The sequence below is a fragment of the Symsagittifera roscoffensis genome, chromosome 3, assembly GCF_963678635.1.
Source record: "Symsagittifera roscoffensis chromosome 3, txSymRosc1.1, whole genome shotgun sequence".
NCBI lineage: Eukaryota > Metazoa > Xenacoelomorpha > Acoela > Convolutidae > Symsagittifera > Symsagittifera roscoffensis.
Genome location: NC_087064.1, coordinates 38,245,326 through 38,264,184, shown reverse-complemented (window position 1 = coordinate 38,264,184; position 18,859 = coordinate 38,245,326).

The following is an 18,859-nucleotide window of genomic DNA, read 5'->3' as shown; positions in this document are numbered from 1 at the left end:
ATAGTAGTACCAACAACATCCACTTGGTTTTAACTTCGACACTACAAATAAGTACTTAACGGAAAAAGAAAGACGTTCAATTGAATCGATGCCTATGTGAGTCTACATAGATTACCTTGATTTACATATTCGTTTAACCAAAAAATAAAACCTTAAAAAAAGCACTCAACCGTTAATCAGTGTACGCTCAATATACAGGAGTAGTATTGTATCGTGTCCCGGATCCTAAGGGGTGGTCCTTTCTAAGGGTAGGGGGAGTCCTTCCTATCCTGACGTAGAGCAAAGTCTTAGGAAATGGGTCAATATCTAAGTGCTTAGAAGTAACATGGTCCTTTCGAAGGTGCCAACGTCCCCGTCTTGCACAGTGGGAATTTTGATGATCCTCACTACTTCCACATGGCGTTGCATTTGGTTCGGGCCCTCTTTGACCCTTTACAGCATCTAATTCCTCCTTAATTTGCATCGTGACTTGAAGCAAATCCTTTACTTTTTCACCAACTTTGAGATAGTATTGACGCAGTTTACCTCTGAACGCGCTTTCCGTTGGGACAGCGGAATACGCCATCCCAATGCCATCCCAAACTCTTAATGCGTGCTTCTTCAGCAAATGTTGTTTACAGTTTTCTGTAGTGAGAAACATTGTATGACAAACTCTCGAATGATTTGAGACACACATCGCAAACAGTTTGAGGACAAGATGGAGGAAGGATTTTGTAATGTTTTGCTCATGTCTTCTCACGTTTTTTTAGTGCTCAGGATTTTTCCGCACTGCACACAAGGAACAGGTGTCGCGATAGAAGTAGTGTTCGGCATTGTTTGTTGATCTTACTGGAGTTATTCAGGAAAATTTCAAGATTGAATTAAGACTGGTATTGGAGAAGCAAAAACGAGAAGTGACTAGGACTGAAAATTTTGCGGGTAAAGACAAGTAGAAGCCATGAACAAGAGTTTTACTTCACCGTGAATTTGACGACAATAATTACTTTCCTTTCAGAAAACAGGGTTTATTACAGCTTTAAGCTCTATATGTCTCATCACCTCGTTCAAGTGCAAGGGTTTTGCACAAAAAAAACTGACTCATTTACAGGCTCAAACTTTTGCTATTAATTTTAAGGGGTAGCGATGAATTGTTTTAAGGTTTAGCAATTTTTAGGAGACTGGTTTAGACTTTCAATCGACATTTCAGCACTAAATTACAAAATTTAAAGCTTAGAATGATTCAAATTGGGACTAAATTTTTTTCTGATTAGTTTTTAATGGGAAACAGTATTTTTTAATGTTCTCAAGCCCAGTTCATGGTTCTCTTAAATGAGTGTAATGAAAAGTAGAAATATGAGATAAAAGTATTCAGAAAATGAAACAATGAACTATATAATTAAGTTGAAATATGAAATAGTAAATTTTCAAAAAAAATGAAAATTCTGCAAATTAGATACCTTGATAGTTGCAGATGCATGATAAGCATAGATTGTCATTTGAATATGTGTAAGCGATATCGAAACCAAAGTTTCTTTCATGTGATTCAGTGTATCGTGAAACAAGTCATTTCATGTCTTTCGAATTATTGAGGCATGGCCGCTTGGTTTAAGAGGCAATAGCTAATCCGGAGTTGCTCCAAGCTACGCTCCTCAGTAATGCCTCCCGTTCTGTAGAGTCAAGTTAAAAAAATATATTTTTTTCAAATAAATTAAAAGAAAACCTCCAACTTTTTATGTTGTGAAAAAATTGAAAAATATTTCAAGAAAAACTGTCCCTAAAATCATTTAAAAACAAACCAATAAAATTCAAATGATATCGAGCACACTTTAAATTCAGATAAATATGTGTATAAAAATTTTAGGAGTTATATGATGCCCAATTAGGACGAGCGTGGAAATTAAAAAAACGTTTATAGTCCAATCAATGAGAGTAGCCTGATTTTGTGTAAAAAAAAAAAAATTGGAATTTTTTTTTGTCTCCCAATCCATTGAAAGTACCCTTAACCAACTTGCCATAATTTTCTGAGCAAGGCTAAGGGTCATATTTTTTTTGAAAATTTTTTTTTTCTCATGTTTTTTCAAAAAAATTTCAGTTATATGTGCAAATAATGTATATAAACGTAATATAAAGAAAAATTATGGCATCAAAACACTCTCTGACACTCTGTGTAAGACCTGGCTAACCCCACCGGGCACAAAATATAACGAGGGAGAGAGAGAGCAGAGAGTGTTAGAAAAAAAGCCAAATAAATATGGTTGGACTACCAACATGAAAATGTTTGACCCTTCCATATTTGTCTTTCTATAGAAAAAGCAATATTTTATTTTAAAGAAAATTTAAAATGGGGTTCACTAATGAGCAAGTTTTTTTAATCTCTCTCTCTCATTTTTTCTCTAAGAACAATTTTGGCGAAACTTTATTCTCAATTTATGATTTTTTTCTTATTTTTTCAAATTCTTTTTCTAAAATTTTGCTGAAAAGTTTTACAGAGCAAAAACTAATTTATCTACTGGGCGAGATAACCTTGAGGCAAACAAAACACACGGTCAAATGAAACAACTTCAAAATCAAACGAAACGATAAAGAAAAAAAAAGCTTTGGACTAATAATTGAAACAAAAGAAAGTTATGTTAATAGAGCTTTCGAAACTGTAGTTTTCCCTTTTTGGGGCATAGCAAGCTGCATTGGCAGATGCTCTTTGAATGAGATATGGGGTCACTTGATCGATTGTCTCCGCACTCTGTGTCGACGAACTCGAGCACCCGAGTAAAAATTTGATTGTTCTGGTGTTGAAACTATTCCCCTAATAAACGACTCGGGAGACATTGCTGTCGGAATATCCCAATACGATTTGGGCTCTGCATAATTACGCGTGCATGCCTCCTGGTTTTCATGCAACGAAGTAACTCGCAGTCTTGCGCGAAGAGAATTTTTCTGGGAGACTGCTCGAGCGAGGTTGTGTCGTTTATCTCAGACTTTTCTAATGCCGGATAGCTTTCGTTAATAGTGAAACTCTCGTACATTCTTTTTCGATTCTGTCGAAGTACATCGATGTGATCAAGGAGGTAGTTTGATATCAGTATGTGATTTTTTGTAATCTTTTCCTTGTTTTGATTGCCGCGGTTTTTTCCGGGAGCCAAGTCATTGAACGGATTTGCTCTAAACGGAGAAACTCTCTCTCTCTCTCTCTCTCTCTCTCTCTGTTGATGGATGATTGCAATCAATTCTTGCGTGTATGTTTGCTAGATCTTTGATCATTCTCGATCAGACACTGCTATTTTTTGGAAAGGGCTAGTCATGACTTGAAAATGTTTTAAGTTTTGTTAAGATAATATGACTGAACTAAGTGAAATTGAGAGAATGAAAAGTATGAAAAGTTTATTAATGAGAATGAGATCAAAAAAAGCTGGCATGGCTTAATCAGGTGTAAACTAATAATATTTTATGCAAGGAATTGATTAATAATTCTTTCACGCATGACGACTGAGGTCACTCTAAGAATGCATTTGGAAAATTGATTTTTTAGAGTTTATGTGATAGCTTTATTGTAGGGGCTACGGGCGAAAGCACTCACGTTGAAGTTTTCTGGTTAGTTTGCCGGGCATTCTAGGTCATGCTGTTAAAATTTCATTACCATGAATAATAGCAGTCATTAAGTTAACCGTCAAAATAAAAAACATCTAGAAGATTCTTAGAGTATACCTTGGGGAAAAGCAACTGAATACCCATTAAAAAAGGTGGTTTATCGTTAATATCATATCCTTGGTGATTAAGTTTTATCATTATGGCTTAAAGGGCTAATAAAATTGTCGCAGAAACTTTTACTTTTGGAACGCATGATTTGTCTCGTATGCCGTGATTAGTCATTCTTCAACGTTCCACCATAAAAACCAGTTGGTTGTTCATTTATATTGAACGCTTCTCTTGAAACGGACGTTGACTACTTCGATGAGTTTCGGGATATATCTTCGAATGAAAAACGTTTAATTATAGTTGGTGCAAAAACATTTGCACATACCGGTACTTACATACAGTCAACGAAGAGGGAAATTTCAAATAAAACAAGGAACGATCTTGTCATCTGGTGAATTGGAGTTTTTGGCGGAAATTTACAAAAAAACAGAAAAACTGACAAAAAGAAAAAACTGCGAACTGACTGAAAAATTTAGAAAAAAATTAAATAAATCTAAAAAATCTTCATGCTTGAAAAAAAAAGCAAAAAGTGTAAACGATGAGAAGTGTCGGGTTTTGTAACACTATTAGGGTGTTGAGTAGTTTCAACTGTAAGGCAATGGTTGAAGCATTTGATGAATAGTTCAAACAATTCCATGAATTTGACAATTTTTTTATCCTGATTAATGAAACCAAATTCCCTGGCTTCGCTTCAAAAGCAAAATTTGCGGTATCCTCCCATGAATAAATTAGATTTTTTGCAATCATTTGATTGGCAACAAAAAATGTTATCATGAATTTCTGACTTTTAAAAAATGTTATCATGAAAATTTTATCATGAAATGTTATCATGAATGTTATCAAAATTTCTTAAAAGAGTCTACCGATTTACTTTTTAGGATGATTTCAAAGCTTTCGTCATGACTTGCCTTCTCTCTACAATCACATATTTAATTTCGGCTGGCAGGCTAATTCTGCTCAAACTGAAACTGACACAGTTACTAACGCTACAATAGGAACACCAGAGGAACAGGAGGGTCCAATTTTGAGTGAAAGCATTTTCAAAACTGATAAATATTGGCGGTTCTTCTATTAAGTCCAACAAGTTGTGAGTTACTTCACTCGGAATTGAATTAGAAATCATTTTCTACCCTTGTATAGAAGTCGGAGCAAATTCTCTGTGCAATTTAATTTCTGGGAATGACGCGTCTTGTTTTTCGTTTCACCGCCGTTCTTTTTTTTGGATAATTTTTTCGAGATCTACGTCCTTTTTCTACTTGCTTTTTGATTGTTTTTTTTTAATGGTGCTTTTAAGTGCCTGCTTTGCGCTTTTTATTTGTTGCAACTTCTCTCAGTTCTGGAGCAGCCTGAAGAAGTAGTTTTTTGCCGACCCTTCTTGCTGCGGCTATCACCAATTTTTGAGCGGATGAAAGTGCCACTTTTTTCCCGAAGTTAATGCACCGAAACCACTGCCTCGTTGTCTACAATGCCCTGATAAATGTGGTAGGTTTGCTTGGTTGAGGTAAAAATAATCTATATTGATCAAGTGCTAACCTTTTGAATTTTAAAAGTCAGAACAATTTTCTCCCTCCAGCGAAAGGGTAAAGTCCTCCAGCTTCTGTGCGCAAAATTACAGAAGTATTAGAAAATTTGTTGACCAAATTACTAAACACTTTATGATGATTTGGTTCAGTTGTACATGCATAACCATTTTCAATCGACAATTTGTATCAATGATTCGTAACAGGGATGTTTTGTTGTCTCCAACTACTTGTAATGAATTATGTCCAGGTAAATATAAATAAGATGAGTACCAGCACATCCATCAATAAGTCAGCAATAAGAGCGTGAGTAGCGAATATTCTATGTTTCGAGCTTCCGTGTTCGTAACCTATATGATAACCAGTTCGATCTCTGGCGCCCTTGAATACAAATAGACTGAGATTTTGCGGCTTGTAAAAGTTATACTTTTCCAATAAAGCAGCCATAACAAAAGATTTTTGGTTTTGTGATCTATAACGTAAATCAGTTTCTCTAATTCTGCCTTTAGACAAATCTCATCCAGTTTATTTCAATAGTAGTAGTATACTCTCTTTCTATTAGTTTTGCTGTTTCTCCAAGATAAGGCCTAGAGATTTTGTTTTTCTCAACTTTCTCGCATGCTATAACCCGATCTTTTTTGTTGTACACATAGTTGTTGTCAGCTACGTTGTTCATCTGAGTAGCGAAGGTAATTTCTGTAATTACTACTCTCCATTCACCTCACATTTATTTAGTCACTCAGGAGTTTTTGAGGCTGGCTAGAGTGTTATCTTGAAAAACGTTCATTGATGCAGATGAAACTATGGTAATTGTGAGGGAAGGGTAACCTTAGGGGTGAAAAGGCTGGAAGTGCCCTCATTCTTGATTGTTTATGAGTCCTCCTTCTCCAGAAGGCGAATTAGTTCAGACTTGTAAAACTCTCCCTCAATCAATTCTCTCTTATCATCAATCAACTTGTATGTCGGAGAACTTTTTGTTGGTATGTCAAAAACTTCAAACACTTCATCGTTGAACGATTGTTTGTAACGTTTACGAAAAGTTATGTCTAGTTTGGCGAGTCTACTACAATCACCCACATAAAGTTTTGGACGTTGAACTAATTTCAAGGACTGTTCTGCTTCTAATTAAACCAGGCGAGGAACACCATTTTGTTCTTTTTTTTAGTGCGAGATAGGTGACACAATTTGTTCTCGAATTAGTTGCCTTGACAAAACCTAGCACTTTTTCAATGTATGATATGTCCATTTCTCCTTCAAGTATTTCAAAATAACTTTTTTCAAGAAACGGATATTTTTCTAAACGATGCGGACTTTGGCTTGGTATCTGTGCTGTATCTTTCTATGCCTTTCTTTGTACATCAAACGATCCTTCAAACTCTGTGCCCTTGTCCAACCATACTCCATACAACCATGTTTTATAGTTATCATTTGTTTTAACGCTTCTACTGTTGTAGTAGCATGCTTTGATTTCAAGGGTTGCACTCTGAGATAGCGGGACATGCAGTCAACAGGAACAAGCAGATACTTAACATCAAGGTTGCACAAGTTTATCAACATAGGTCAGATCTAATGATCAGATCCCGTCACTATCGTCAGCTATGACCTTGAGTCGCGGGTTTTTTTGGACGACAGTTCGTTATTTTGGGTATGCAGGTTTAGTGTGAAGGAAATGTTTAAATTTTTGTCGCTTCAATTTGGTTGTTTTTCTCGAAATGTTCACACTACAAAATACTGCGGGACCTTATTCACTGCATTTTTTTTCAATAATTTTTCTTCAATCTTGGTAACTTTCCCATTGTTGTTGAATTTAAATTGTTATTGGGCGTTACTTTCGAGTCGGAGCCTCCTTCTGACTCTTTTTCACGTTTTTGGTTTTTGTTTTTTCTATTGTCGCTGAGACTTTTTCTTTTTTGTTTTATACTTCGCTTAAGGTTTGCACAACTTCTTTACTGAACATTTTTCTTTATTCCGGGATCACGTTTCTCTTTAGCGTTAAAAGAGGCTGACTGAACCGCATGTTTGATTTATTGCCAGCTTTTGATTCAAATTGAGAGCAGTTAAAATGAAAGTGAAGGCCTGATTTTGTAGGTTTCTTGTTGTTTGATGCACGTCGTAGAAAAATACTGCAGCCTAAAGTCCTGTTTGTAGTTTATCCACATAAATCATCTCATTGTCATGATTAATTGTAACTCTTTCTGATTTTCTCATGATTTCAAGTATGGTTTTTGCTCTTACAATTTTTTGTCTTCCAAAACCTGTAACTCTCCTAAAATACTTTCGGTTCGTCTATCCATTTTCTCTTCTATTAATTCAATTTCATCACAATCGACCGGCACTTTTTCATTGTCCGTCAACAGTTGTTGTTGGGTCTCAGCCTTTTCCGTGAATAAATCCTTCGTTGCTGTCGTTTCACTAAATTGAGGAGGTAGTAGGGGTCTAAGCCTGCTATGGTAGGGTAGATGAGCGTTTTTAGGTTTATTACTATCATCAAGAAGAACACGTGAAGCATGTGGTTGCTCTTCCTTATATAAATGTTTCAGAAGTAGCTGGAATTCTTCGTAAGTCAAAATTAAGTTGTGAGGTACTTGTAACAAAAATAATGTTTTTGTCGCACTAGATGAAACCTTCTTTCCTCAGAAAAATTGCACTGGTTTTTGGAGTAATTAATTATTCGTTTGCTAACTCGAACCGTTCGTTATTTGCATTTTCAACATGTACGTTTCCATTGACAGTATTGAGAAAACGTTCGCAATAAGTGTATGATGTCGCGATTTGATGTTTTTCTAATCAGATGTCTAAGCTGTTCAGGTTTCAATTGTACCATATGCTGCAGAATGGAAAGTTTTTCTTTTTTATTTGTGATTGGAGTAGCTTCTGTTTTAGATAAGTGTAAATAAAATACTGTTGACCCAGGTCTCTGCTAGCTAATTCATAACAGGTTCTCAAAAATTATGATACATTCAATTGTATTCCTAAAAGATCTAGTTGCTGAACATCACGAGGTAATTGAACAGAATGATGTCTGAAGTGTTCAAATCAATCGTACGCGACCATCGACTTTGATGAAACATGTCATACTTAACATACAAAAGATCTATCGCTCTATGTCTAGCTGCTGTCGCTAAACTAACAAACTTCTTGTCATTATTAATGTCTTTACATGAATCATCGAAAACTGGAAGAACATTTTCTATGTTTCTTACCAATTCGACACTGCCAATTTTCATGAACCTCACATTAACTTTGCGAGCAGACATTTTCCTGAGAGTTCAAGTTGCATCTTTTTGTAAAGTTATCGAACGGTTGCAAATTTAGGATGAAAGGTCTTTTCCATCAAAAGTTTGAAAATTAACTCAATTTTCCCGGATCCTGAGGTTCCCACTATTGCCATCAAAACTCTTTTCGAAGTCTGAATCGCTTTATTCATATCCTTGAGTGTGGTAGAAACAAACACAGCCGGATAAAATTGAGAACCAAGCTGAAATTTCTTCGCAACATAATTTACTGAAAGAAAGTTTGAGAATGCAGAAAGTTAGTAAAATTAGATTTACTACCATTTGCGCAACAAAAACTAATCAAGTCTTGGCAGAGTTACATGGTTACAACACTTCCATGAGTTTTTTTAAAATTGTTTGTTTCATTTTAAATAAACTTTGTTACTATTGTTGCGTCAGGTTCATCTACTGCTGTTGTTGTTTCTGATAAACGATTGAGAAACGATTTATTCTACAGATTGTGTTAGACTTTTTCTCACTGTTAATGAAACTTGTACAAAACAAAAAATTGGATTAGGATTTTAAAAAGAGCAAAATGTCATCAGGTGTGAAGTCGTTATCATTTATATCATGCATTTCTAGAACATAGTTTACTGGGATAGTTGCTGTTATTTCGTAGATCACTGTTTTCTTCACAGTAACCTCTTTCACAATCGTCGTAATCTCATTTGGCAAATCACTGCTGCTTAAATCCATCTGAGCTCCTGGCTGACGTTTGGTACTAAGACTAGTTCGGAAATATATACCCTTCGCTTGCTGGCTAACATTTTTGATCAACTTGAATCTCTAGAAGTATACAAATTGACCAAAAACCTGGAAAAATCCCTTTATTGTAGACAAGTTTTCTTCGGAAAGAGTTATTTGCTCCTTTCTGTGAATACTTTGGTCGCTGCAATCAATACGCTCTATCATGTTATTCGAATTTTAATATCACTCTCCGAAGTTATCTACGCACAAATCATTGAAATTGGTGAAAGATACGTCCCCACTTTCGCTGATCTCTCGCTGTTGTTAATTTTTCAACCAATCATAGAAACCTTGCTTTTCTCCACGTGCTTGCTTTCCTGCACTTTTAATCATGTTTTTTTTCTGTAGCAACTTGGATAATTTTTGAAACATAAGTTTTCAACTCGAGGACAGGCCAAATTATTTAAGTTTCCAACTTTTTGGTTCAAGTACTTGGTTAAAAATTTTGTCTTTTCTTTTCCTTCAGCGTAAAAATTGGCACAAAGATTTCTCGAAACAAAATTTTCAAGTATTTGTTTCGCGTTTATGTAGAGGTAATTATCGTTTTCCCAATGGAGACCGTGTAAATAGTTTGTTAACCAGTTCTAAGCTATTTGTTCGAGCTTTGGTAGTATATTGAAATTGAAATTCACCGGAGGTAAAAAATGAGTTGTTCGCTGTAGTCTAAAGTTGTTATTGCTATTTTTTCAACCACAAAGGGTTTTTTGTAACAAAAATGCACAACTCACGTCAAGCACAATCCAACTCTCGCATAGCAATCTAGTGAATGATTAACTTCTGGTTTTTTCAACTTAAGGAAAAGGCAGAAATATATTCAAGTCAAATGACTCAATAAGCTGTTGTTACAGTTCCAGGGCAACAAGTAACAGTATGTGGGACCCTCTGGGCAAAACTTAATTATACTTTTGTTTTGTACAAATGAACCAAGTGATTTGTTGAAGCTCACTCAGAAAAAATGGTCTGCAAATTTCTCTTAGCCCTCTCGAGATACATGACGTAGCGTTCACTACAGAATTTAAAAAATGATAATTTTTTCGTCGTTGAATAAACTCTCAAACCTAATTGTTCATTATCAATATCTTCAGTACACCAACTTTGCTCTAATTTTCTTTTTCTTAATCAAAATTATTAATTTTATCATTTGGTATAATTTTCAATTTACTGACTTTTTACCATAAAATATAGCAAAAAAAGTTCTCATAAAATTTAAGAAAACAGCTGCCAGCAATTGACTGCTATCTAGAATTCAGCTACGCTACCAAAATTGCGGGCGAAAGTTTATTATATACCATGAAAGTCAATTCCACTTTCACTTACAATTTTCAAGCAGGACGAAAGTTCTTTTGCCCGAAACATTTATAACAATTAAAATGATTCATATAGTTAACCGGTACCAAAGTTAGAACCCCAAAAACTGAAATTCGAAAGAATTTTGTATCGCTTGGCCTAACAAGATCCTAAGTAGAGGGTCTTCTGCTATTTGGAACGAAAATTTCTGTCGTTCACAAATTCTTAGAACGAGGATCATCCAAAAAAGGACCCCTTTTCTAGGTTTTTGCTTAACATGATTACCCCTCCCCCCTCCCTTAGGATCCCGGAGACGACACAAAAACTTTTTACAAGAGTAGAAACTAAAAGATCCTGGGATGTTCATCAGACTGGGCATATCGATAAAAAAACACTGTTGAAAATTTCAGGGATCTACTTAACAATCTCCCTTCCTTTCGAGAAAGGCGAGCGATTGTTAATTGAACTGAAATGGTCAATTTTTTTCACTCATGCAGATTGCAGCAAAATTAGAACTCTCAATAGAAATCTCAGTGCTACTTTACTGTATTTATTTATAGGGGTGGAGATTTTTAAGCAGGTACCATAGTGGGTAGAGATTGTTTAGTAGATCCAATTTCCTTTACAGACTGTTTGAAATTTGAATTTGAATTGATTTCAGTTAGTGTTCATTTATATTCCTTGGATTTTAGAAAACCAACGTATCCATTCAAACAAGACTGCTCTTATCAAAAAAATTAGAAAACTTTGTTTTGTTTCTTTTCAAATATTAATTTTGAAAAGCAAATAAAAACTATGCATCTCTTTTATATGGAGTACATCAAACATTTTTTTTTCTTTCAAAACTTTCTCAATGAGGTCTCTATAATTTTGTTTCGAATATTAGATGTCTCTCCTCGAGAAATACGTCGTATATTGAGTCACGAACATTGTTCGGTTCGTCAAATTTTCGAACAACCTGTATAAATTGCCAGAATTTTTGTCTCCAGTGATGCGTTCCAGTCACAATTTCTGCTTTCACGTCTGTTGGTTGTCTTCAAACTTAGGGGTCGATCAAAAACGTTCCATATAATTAAGAAAATTGGTTAAAACCCAAAAAAATCTACAGAGATAACAAGATCGAACTAACCATATTGTGAAATGAAAGCGGATTCAGCAAAAGGCCAAAATCAACGTTTTTCTCGGAATCCGCAAAATTACTAGTTTTCTTTGATGTTTAATGCAGTTTGGAATTCCACAAACAAGTATCTAAAACTCTGCAACGCCCAAAAATTTTTCAAAAATAGGCGATTTAGCGGAAACCGCAATATTATTGCGGAATATTATTGCAGAATCACTAACAGTTTGTGAAATCCACAAACAAGCTATAACACATGCTTTTAGTAAAGTTATCTTGTAGCGAAATCCACAACTGTACGCGGAATCTGCAAATTGTAAGCGGAGACCGCAAATTGTAAGTGGAGTTCGCATTTGTTTGCGGGTTCATATTACATAGTCAGTAGCATTTTAAATTGTATATTTTTTACCGAGTGGTCACTAGCAAGTTCAATCTCAATTATTTCTCAGTTGCTCAGCTTCCAGTTGAAATATCTAATGTTTGATTTCAATTCTTGCTCACAACTTCGATCTCAATTCCTGTCAAACACAGCTTCGGTGTTAATTCTTGTCAAATGCCCAACTTCGATCTCAGTTTCTGTCACTGACTCAACTTCGATCTCAATTGCTGCCAATATAAACCCTACTTTGAGATCAATTCCTGCAAATTAAACCAAACTTGGAATTAGGGGGCGGGGCGGGGCGGGGGGAGGGCGGTCTCTTTTCCTCAAGGACTCGACCCCCTGCCGACCCAAAGGGTCAACCCTTTGTACTATTTTGAGATATCAGTTTTTGGCTGAATGACTTTAAAAGTTTTCTAAAAGCGACTTTGGCACCAATCTATACTAATTTTGAGGAGGGAGTGCTCTCCAAAAAAGGCAATTTTTCGGTCGAAACTTTCCAAAAAAGACCTCAAAACGCCTTTTTTGAACTTTTTTCAAAAGTTTGCCTGCGTTGTAATAAAGTTGCTCAAATTTGGTTTTTTTAGTGTTTTGGGAGAGCTCAGAAAATCATTATGGTCGACCTAAAAAAAGGTCGACAAAATTTTCAATTTTTTTTCGAAAGTTTGCCCACCCTCAAGAAATTCCTAGATCCACATCCTTTTGATTTTTTAAGAAACTTATTTGTAATTTGGATGATAATTGTTTAGTTGACGACTTTAATGCGCTTGTCAAATTATATCAAAACAAACACTGTAAAATTCTCAGGGATCTACTTAATAATCTTCACCCCTTTCAAGAAAGAGGGAGATTGTTAAATAGATCAAAATCATCGACTTTTTGACCAATCAGATTGCAGCAAAAAACCGAACTCTCAATAGAAAACTCAATGCTAGTGTACTGTTTTTATGGAGTAGGTGATTTTTAGTAGGTGCAATAGGGGGGAGGAGATTGTTTAGTAGATCCAATTTCAGTAACAGTCTGATTGATTGTGATTTTTTTTCTGTGATTGTTCACTTAGATTTCTTTGTTTTTAAACTAAATTCATTTGCGCATTCAAACATGACTGCTCGTATCAAAGTAATTAGAAAACCGTGACTTGTTTCTTTTAAATGTGTATATTGGAAAGCAAATAAAGAACTATGCATCTCTTTCATATAGAGTAGGCCACAAAAGTTTTTTTTTTAACAAAATTTTCTCATTGAGGAGGTCTCCATAGTTTTGTTTCGAATAGTAGATGGTTCTCCTTGAAAATAACGTCGTATATTGAGTCACGAACAATGTTCTGCTCTCCAGGTTTCCGAACAACCTGCCAAAAGGACGGATTTTTCCCCCTATTGATGCGTTCCAGTCACGATTTCTGCTTTCATATCTGTTGGTTGTCCTCACACATAGGAATTGATCAAAAACGTTCCATTTACTGTCAACAGTTTGGTTAAAACTCAAAAAAAAGGTCGAGTTAAGCAATTTGTGAAATGTAAACGGATTCCGCAAAAGGCCAAAAACAGTTTTTTTTATCGGAATCCGAAAAATTGCTAGTTGTCTTTAAAGGTTTTTACAGTTTGCGATTCCACAAATAATTATCTAAAACTTTGCACCGCTCAAAATTGCTCCAAAAATAGGCAATTTAGAAAAATCCGCAACAATTTTTTTGGAACCTTGAACAGTTTGTGAAATCCACAAACAAGCTATAACACATAGTTGTAATAAAGTTGACTTGTTGCGAATTCCACAACTCTACGCGGAATCTGCAATTTGTAAGCGGAGTCCGCAAATTGTAAGTGGAAACCACATTTGTCTGCGAATTTCTGTTACTTATTTAGTAGAATTTAAAATTGTATATTTTTCTACCGAGTGGTCACTAGCAAGTTCAATCTCAAAAATTGCTCAGTTGATCAGCTATCAGTTGAAATATCAGATGTTTGATTTCAATTCTTGTCCCCAACTTCGATCTCAATTCCTGTCAAACTCCCAAATTTAAACTCAATTCCTGTCAAATCTCCTGCTTCAATCTCCATTTATGTCAATTTACACCCAACTTCGATCTCGTTTATTTGTTTCCAACAATCCCAACGATTGTTTCCAACGATCGTGTTCACAAAAATCTCAAAGTTTGAAGAAACTTTGGGTGATCTATTCTAAAAGTGTACACGCACATACGTAGTTAACCATCATTTATGAATTTAATGGTGGATTCCGCAGACAACGATCAAGGCCTTGCTTTAATTTCCGCATTGCTTTAGATTATAATTTCAGCTCTATTTTTTAAATGCTAGTGTGTAAGTTCAACAGTGAACAAAAAGCAGAATTTACTCACATTTTGCCGAATTCACAACAACTAGCTATATTCGCTTGTTGCGGAATCCGCAAAAAAACAGATGCACCGATAAAGGCTAAACTTTTCGTATGTATACGCGGAATGCACGGAAATTTTGTAATTGGAAGCCACTCACACTTTAGAACATGTTTAAAAGTTGTCTTTGGAATCCAGAAACATAAAAACACAAAAATGTGCGCCTATCCAATGCACAGTTTGGCCTCGAAATGCATGAGCAAAAGTGTATCCAACTTCTCGGTATCGATATATTCAGCCTCCGGGTATCTTCTTCGATTTCAGCATCGAAACTTTGGAGAGCGGCTTCAATTTCATTTTCAGGGAAAAACGCCAAGCTGGAAGGTTCAAGTGCTTTTTTTCTTCAGATTCTTGCCTTTTTTCAAAAGCAAAATCTTGAAATTTTTGAAATCTACGTTGGGCAAAAATGAACCAAAAAATGTCTTGAAAGTTGGAACTAATTCGATCTTATAGTCTGTAATAATTGACTCTGGTATCAAACAGAACAAAAAAAATTTCAAATGTTTTTCGCACAAAATTGTAAAATTTTTAGAAAATTTCTTGGTTTTTGTTGCCAAAAATGCTCAAACTATCGGCAAAACCCATTCACCGCTCGATCTGAATAACGCATAATATTGGGTAAATGGCGGCGTTGCCGATTTGAAAATTCCATCCCCGATTATATTTTTGAACGAACCAAAAATTCTACGTGAGGAGACAATTAGTAACAGTAGATAACATTGACTCACGCGCAATAATCCTCTCGCGACGAATTTGAGCGTAATCTACTTGCACATGCCTTGTTACGAACTGTCGCCTGTTATGAAATTCGGCCCTGTCAAAAGTCTAGGCCTTCAGTTGTTGCACAAATTACGAGACCAACTTCTCGATGATGAACAAATTCTTTAGCTTGTTGGGTTTTCTCATGCACCTTCATTTTTCACGTCTCGAATCGACCTTTTCTCTAATTCTTTGTGATTTAAAAAGATAAAAATGATTTCGACACATAACCGAAGGGCTAAATTTCAAGATGATTTTTAAACAGAATTAACAGTTTCAACCTTCTCCTTTGCGGTTTCCATAGAGCAATAATGCTTCTTTGACACCAAGAAAAGTAATCTCCGATTATGCTGCCTTCGATTTGCACTCGAATTAACTGTTGCTAGTCTGAAGCCTTTTTTGGCTGAGGTAGTTTCCCCTCGTTGTCTCAGTTTCTGATGTTTTACTTTCATATATTTATGTCATCTCGAAAATCTCGAATGTGTCTGTGTGTTTCGACAAATCGATTTTTTCTGTAATAAGTTAAAGTGTTTCAAATTCCACGGTTAGGTCACATTCTTAGTTGTTCAGTCAAAAAATTTATTTACACAAATGTAGACCCCTTAACAAGTGTGCTTTGTTCATATGACACAGGCATGAAAAAAATCTCAACAGAGTATATTTTTGTTATCGGTATCATTTTCATTATATCGACAGGGAACACAAAAAGGTGATATTGTAGACATTAGCGGATTTGGGGGGGGGGGGGTGTTGCAGACGCATGTTTTCCTTTACTTAGGGATTTGACCCCCTGCCGCCGTCCCAAAAAGTCCCCACTTTGTACTATTTTGAGATACCCTTTTTTGGCTGGCTGACTTCAAAATTTTTCTAAAGGCGCCTTTCGCGCCAATCTATACTAATTTTGAGGAGGGGATGCGCGCCAAAAAACGCAATTTTTTGTTCGAGTCTTTCCAAGAAGTGCCTTAAAACGCTTTTTTTGGCCTTTTTCAAAAATTTACCTGCGGCCCAGAAAATTTGGTCAAGTTTGAGTCTTTTTACGGGTTGAAGAGAGCTCAGAAAATCATTTTGATCGACCTATAAAAAAAGGTAGACAAAAATTTCATTAAAAAAAATTTAATACAAGTATATAGTGTAGTACAAAACGATCGTTTGATAACCTGCACTGAAATAAAAAACAAAACATAGGAAGTATTCGATGTTCCATGATCCTTAAAATTGATCGACGTCAAAGTGCGGCTTCAAAAAACATTCAAATTGACACGCACTTAGAAATTGTTACTGCTACCTTTAAAAATTATTTCACCCAGTCAAAACTACTCTGTATTAGTTTTTTGAAATTGAATTTTCATAAGTATTTCATCAATTAACAAGAACCTCGATTTGCAATCTAAGAAAATTCGATCTTATAGTCTGTAATAATTGACTCTGGTATCAAACAGAACAAAAAAAATTTCAAATGTTTTTCGCACAAAATTGTAAAATTTTTAGAAAATTTCTTGGTTTTTGTTGCCAAAAATGCTCAAACTATCGGCAAAACCCATTCACCGCTCGATCTGAATAACGCATAATATTGGGTAAATGGCGGCGTTGCCGATTTGAAAATTCCATCCCCGATTATATTTTTGAACGAACCAAAAATTCTACGTGAGGAGACAATTAGTAACAGTAGATAACATTGACTCACGCGCAATAATCCTCTCGCGACGAATTTGAGCGTAATCTACTTGCACATGCCTTGTTACGAACTGTCGCCTGTTATGAAATTCGGCCCTGTCAAAAGTCTAGGCCTTCAGTTGTTGCACAAATTACGAGACCAACTTCTCGATGATGAACAAATTCTTTAGCTTGTTGGGTTTTCTCATGCATCTTCATTTTTCACGTCTCGAATCGACCTTTTCTCTAATTCTTTGTGATTTAAAAAGATAAAAATGATTTCGACACATAACCGAAGGGCTAAATTTCAAGATGATTTTTAAACAGAATTAACAGTTTCAACCTTCTCCTTTGCGGTTTCCATAGAGCAATAATGCTTCTTTGACACCAAGAAAAGTAATCTCCGATTATGCTGCCTTCGATTTGCACTCGAATTAACTGTTGCTAGTCTGAAGCCTTTTTTGGCTGAGGTAGTTTCCCCTCGTTGTCTCAGTTTCTGATGTTTTACTTTCATATATTTATGTCATCTCGAAAATCTCGAATGTGTCTGTGTGTTTCGACAAATCGATTTTTTCTGTAATAAGTTAAAGTGTTTCAAATTCCACGGTTAGGTCACATTCTTAGTTGTTCAGTCAAAAAATTTATTTACACAAATGTAGACCCCTTAACAAGTGTGCTTTGTTCATATGACACAGGCATGAAAAAAATCTCAACAGAGTATATTTTTGTTATCGGTATCATTTTCATTATATCGACAGGGAACACAAAAAGGTGATATTGTAGACATTAGCGGATTTGGGGGGGGGGGGTGTTGCAGACGCATGTTTTCCTTTACTTAGGGATTTGACCCCCTGCCGCCGTCCCAAAAAGTCCCCACTTTGTACTATTTTGAGATACCCTTTTTTGGCTGGCTGACTTCAAAATTTTTCTAAAGGCGCCTTTCGCGCCAATCTATACTAATTTTGAGGAGGGGATGCGCGCCAAAAAACGCAATTTTTTGTTCGAGTCTTTCCAAGAAGTGCCTTAAAACGCTTTTTTTGGCCTTTTTCAAAAATTTACCTGCGGCCCAGAAAATTTGGTCAAGTTTGAGTCTTTTTACGGGTTGAAGAGAGCTCAGAAAATCATTTTGATCGACCTATAAAAAAAGGTAGACAAAAATTTCATTAAAAAAAAATTTAATACAAGTATATAGTGTAGTACAAAACGATCGTTTGATAACCTGCACTGAAATAAAAAACAAAACATAGGAAGTATTCGATGTTCCATGATCCTTAAAATTGATCGACGTCAAAGTGCGGCTTCAAAAAACATTCAAATTGACACGCACTTAGAAATTGTTACTGCTACCTTTAAAAATTATTTCACCCAGTCAAAACTACTCTGTATTAGTTTTTTGAAATTGAATTTTCATAAGTATTTCATCAATTAACAAGAACCTCGATTTGCAATCTAAGAAAATGTAATAACACAGAATTAGATATTTTTGTGAGCAGTTCCTCTTGCAGCCAACAGTAAATTAGGTTCTTCTGTTGCTCGATTAATTAAATGTGTTTGTTTCAGCCTCGGCAGTAGGAGCAAAACAAAAGCTTTTTTTTTGCTGGAAGCATGAAAATGAAACACACCGATTTTTTGAATGTTTTTTTTTCGAAAACTTGAATTGCTAAAACAATTGAAGTAGCCTAATTTTGTTGTTGAGATATCTCGAATGATCTTGTACTTTGAACCGAATGATGGCTACAAGGTTATTAAGAAAAATAGATTTTTTCAATTATGGTCCAAAGAAATTGGTTGACTGAGAGAAGTCCTATCTGTTAAAGAGTCCATCAGAGCAATTTTAACTAGTCATCATTTTTCATGTTTTCTCCAATTCGACTTTTCATTTTTGATTCAATTATGAAAACTTGAAATATAATTTTTTTATCACTTGAGTTTCATTTAAAACAAGCGACTAAAAAGATTGGTTGGGCAGAATAATTAGGATATAATTGCTAAAGATAAATTTCGTTGTTCTCTCACTGAAGTTATTTCTAGATGTATCTAACAGAGTTTTGCCAAGAA